Below are 4,630 nucleotides of genomic sequence, written 5' to 3'. Positions count from 1 at the left end.
CAGCTGTAGGAATCATTCAAACATTGAAATGTATTTGGCCAAACAGGTCCAGAAGTGAACAGAGACATACATGAGCAACACAAATCACAGATAATGAACATGACACACACTGTGCATCCATTATAGATACAAAACCCAACACCACCTCTCTTCATTACCACCACACCACCTGGCACCATCTTCCTCTTTCGGGATTGGAGTCTTTAGTCATCTTGAGTGGGTGGCCCAGGTTGACGTTACTCCAGCACCAGGGTATGTCCAGGTTCTACACAGATCTGTACAATGTGCACAATGTTAATCAGTTTTCTGTCTAAATCATGCGTTTTGCTTCGCTGCAGGGCAGACTTTGAACTCCAATGTGAGTGGGGGCTGGTAGCCCAAATCAACAACAAGAAGACTTTAATGGACAAGGTTCTAAGCACTTCTATATCTATCGCCACCCTTAGTAAGAACCTTCAGAGCTGGGAGAGGAGATTTACGCTAGACCTTCACTTCTTCACCACACTTGGGTCACACAATGCCTACAGCTGCCTCCAGTTCATCTTGGTGGAGATTAATGAACCCTCCTGATAGAGGAGAACACAGAATGGCCAAAAAAAGAATACAAGACCCAACATCTGATAAAATAACTACAGGTCACTACATGTTCATGTAAATAAAATAACAAGACCCAGAATGGCCTGCCATAAAAATTGTCCCAGCAGGCCCTTCACAAGTTCCAGTGTGCCCTACCAAGGAACTACATTTGCCAGAATCTTCCATCATCTGCGGAAATAGGTCAAACAGCTTACGTCTTCTCATCTATTGCCCTCTTGTTCCTAACAAAAATTACAAATTCAACTTGTCACCCCTGTGTTGGGGATCCTTATCCAATGACACACTGACAGTCGGAGTCCCTTAATATGCGGTGACAAAGCTGCACTGTATATTACTAAAAGGTGAATGTGAGTCTTTATGTAATGTTTCCCTTAGTTCCATTGTACCAACAGTAATGTTGTCCTTGGCTGTCACTTTCAGTAACTAAAGTAACACAGATATCAAAGTTAAATTCCAGCCTTGTCATGCCATATTTGATCATCATAGGTGTCATTCATGTAGGTAAATCAGAGGGGTAACAGGGGTATTAGTTGGCCAATCTCACCCAGAATGGGGCTGAGTAACCCCTCAGGTACTTAAAGACAGCCAAGTACACCATTGATGATGCAGGGGAACTTTTACTTTATCACCCACATTTAGTTTTGAGGTCTTTAGGTTTACCTGCTACCTACCAAGAAGGCACTAAACAGGGACTACACATAACTAATACCCGGAGTGCTGCCCATTCCAGCATTTGTAGTCCCGCAGGATTCCCATCACACAATCCCGGGGCTTCATATATGTTTATACCACATTTACACCCATGGTATATGGGACATATATGTATGTGGGGGATCTTGGTCACATCCAGCTGCACCAGTTTTGGACTGACGATACATTTGGACTGGATCACCATCACAAATTGCTGGGAAATTTATTGATCAGATGGCTATTGTTTTTTATTTCAAAACTTCCCCTGAAGAGTTCAGCTTGTTTTCTATCTACTACAAGGTGAATGAGCAATTTGCAGTATGAGTGATTGTTCTTATTGACCTTCCCAGAGTCGTAAACCGAGCCCAGTGTTCTGATGGCTGCCATTGTTATGTGTTGTAGTTTAATATCACCAATAAACAAAATGAAATTTGTAGTTATTTAATGACTTGTACCATAAAGCACCAGGATGATCCATCACTGACCGATGATGGAAGCTGCCATTGTTGTCCTGGTTGTTCTGAATTACTGCGTCTTTACATCCAGGCAAATATTATTCTGTAGAATGGTTTCAGCAATGGTGGCTTCCATCATCCCTCAGTGACAGGTCCTCTATAATCATCATTTTGTTCTTCCTATGACTGCTCTGGTAGTAAATGGTTCTGGAACCCCATCTCCAGTCCGGTGATTGCTGGGTGTGGGGGTTACACCCGTCTTACTGATTGGTTGCAGCCTGAGCAGACAGTCCTATATAGGAGGAAGAGGAAGGGCCGCTCTTCACAAGTGTCAGCAAGGGAAGCAGCATGGATGAATTTGTGAGTTTGGAAACAATGGAAGCTGCAGGGGCTGGCTAATGAGTGTTATGGGTACAAATTAGTGGTGGGTATGGGGTTTCTGTACTGCTTAGTAAATATAATGGTTCTGTTCTGGAATGTGATATTTTTGCACTTTTTGTGGGTTATTCCATTATGTGAGATCACTACATTTAAAGCTGCGTTCCAAAAATGTTCAATATTAATTCTTGTACTGGGTCCTCCTCCATTTTAACCATATAATCATTTCCTTCTCTATTATACTGGGGATTGCCATGGTCACCCTCTGTGGTATGTTGGGGGTAATCATCTCTCCTCTTCCTTATACATGATATGGGGTAATATATTTTTTGCATTTCTCCTACAGGCCTCAAGTTTGAACAGCATTTTTGTTCCCCTTGGCAAATCCATAGAGGTGAATGGCTTCATTTCACCAACCTGTAATGAGTAAGTTTGGATGTGAGTGTGTCCAATATCTTGTATATGTCTGATCTCATTCTATACAATACCTTGGAATCATGTGAGCCCTGTGCACGGCACAATCTATATACAGTAATGTGCTTTGCAGATTTAGCAAAGGGTGACAACCCCACCTCTCCCATAGTTTGGAATGAGGGGTCTTTCTGCATAAAGCCCTTTCAGTATAGACCTTGCCCTGTCCACATATGGCAGTATGTTTACCCTGGAGAAAACTTGTGTTGATGACTTGCCGACCATCAGCTGTTACCTGAAATTTGGGACAAAATTATACTCTGATATATTCCCCCCTTACCTGTCCTTGGTTACACCATACAGCACATGGTGGTGATGGGCTGTTCAGTCGTTATCTTGCACTTTAGGTTTCAGCAACCATTGCTGCCCCTCCTAGCATTGACTCCTCAGCCCAGCTACCCCTTCAAATATCAATATGGAAGGCCCAAAGTGATTAATGGACCATACTTGAAGGACCTGGGTGCCTTTCTTTTTGTTGCTTGGATCAGGGATCTGGGGGTGACCCATGAAAGTTTGTCCTGACCGTTTTACTGTTGGTGCTTATACTTTTGTTTCACTTGTTGAAAGTTTATCAATATGGCTACAATCCCGAGACCATTTCAAACCTCTGAAGAGCTACTTTTTTTCTTCTGTGGGTGCAGCCGTAATCTCTCATATCCAAATGAATAGGAGAGTTTAGGAACAATTGATTTTATTCAGCTACAGCAGTCAAAGGTCACTTTGGTTGCACAGTTGTTGCATGAAGATTTGTGTTGCAATTGCATGCAGATCTGGTTACTTGCAATGCACTTTGCAATTTCCAGGTGCAGAGCTGCCAGCCATGCAGTTCCACTCTGTGGGTGTGAAGGAGCCCTATGGGTGCTTTCCTTATGGAATTCATAGATTAATTACTTCTGTGCCTAAAATTACGGGGATCAATATCTGTGAATATTTGAACGTCCATGTCCTGGATACAGGTTCACTTTAGATATTTATTTATATGGGAACATATTTCCATGATCATATTTTAGAATCCTTTTTTTTCTTGAATTTTATTATGGTTTAAATCCTCAAATTGCTGAGATTTCTAAATATAATGTTGTTAAAGGTGTAGAAGTACCTACCAGTAATGAAGAGCTCTAGTTATCTACATCAGAGTTATCAGAGTTACAAAGTAAATAAAACGCTGATTTGTCTTTCTAGGTTTTCCTTAAGTTTGGGAACTGATCATGCAAACTTGCTGCTGCACTTTTGTCCCCATTTTGACCCTTCTGGAGTCAACAACCATATAGTCTGCAGTTCGATGAAGGACAACTTCTGGGGAGAAGAGAAGAGGCACTTTGAATTCCCTTTCCAAAAGGGATCATTTACTACGGTATGCCAATGCCCCTTACACTTGTTATGTCCATCCCCTGCAAAGTGGCCCCACAAATTCCATGAATGGTGAGAACCTCCCACAGAGGCAGATAGGATTTTTTTAGGATTTTTTCATGCTGTCCTCCTATACTGTAAAGGGATTAAGTTTGACTCCCACAGTTTTGCCATTTCTGCAAACAAAAATTGTGACAATTTAAATTGGCTGGAGTTGATGGTAACCTGGCATTATCTTCCCCTGACCACCAGGCAAAGCTTGATTCTCATCCCGTGTTACCTTGCCATCCACATTAGATAGAAGCCGGGGTTTGACTGGGACAGAACCATGGCACGTTTGTTCATCCTTGCTTTGTATACCAGCTCCAACCTCACTAATGGGCATGTGTAATCCTCTCATACAAGATTTATCCTTTTATAATCTCACACAATTAAAAAGTTTGTGGAATTTGTAAAGGCGACAGAAGAGGTGATTGGGGGATCAGGAAACCCCTGCCAAGGAATGTCATAGTAATGGCTGAATCTGGAATAGTTGGGAGCTGCTCCTAGGTATCTTATCCAGCTTTCCTGTTACATTGCTAAATATTTATTGGTACAAAATACTGAATTTGGGGATTAACCACCATTTAAAGGGCGAGTAGGGTAGATGGCTAAGGGGGCACATAAGTGTTCTTGGCAGGCAGTGTCTG

The 4,630-nt window shown here is 42.1% G+C and overlaps 1 long non-coding RNA gene across 1 annotated transcript in view; it reads left to right on the top strand.

Moving 5' to 3' along the window:
- Nucleotides 1–2,465: 2,465 nt before the first annotated feature.
- Nucleotides 2,466–4,630, top strand: part of LOC140340786 (uncharacterized) — a 3,740-nt gene continuing 1,575 nt past the window's right edge. The window contains exons 1-2 of the long non-coding RNA XR_011922738.1: nt 2,466–2,546; nt 3,774–3,945. This is a non-coding gene — a long non-coding RNA (uncharacterized lncRNA). The remainder of the gene's footprint in view (nt 2,547–3,773; nt 3,946–4,630) is intronic.

The sequence above is a fragment of the Pyxicephalus adspersus genome, chromosome 1 (assembly GCF_032062135.1).
Source record: "Pyxicephalus adspersus chromosome 1, UCB_Pads_2.0, whole genome shotgun sequence".
NCBI classification, from domain to species: Eukaryota; Metazoa; Chordata; class Amphibia; order Anura; family Pyxicephalidae; genus Pyxicephalus; species Pyxicephalus adspersus.
This window is presented reverse-complemented; position numbering and strand designations above follow the sequence as displayed.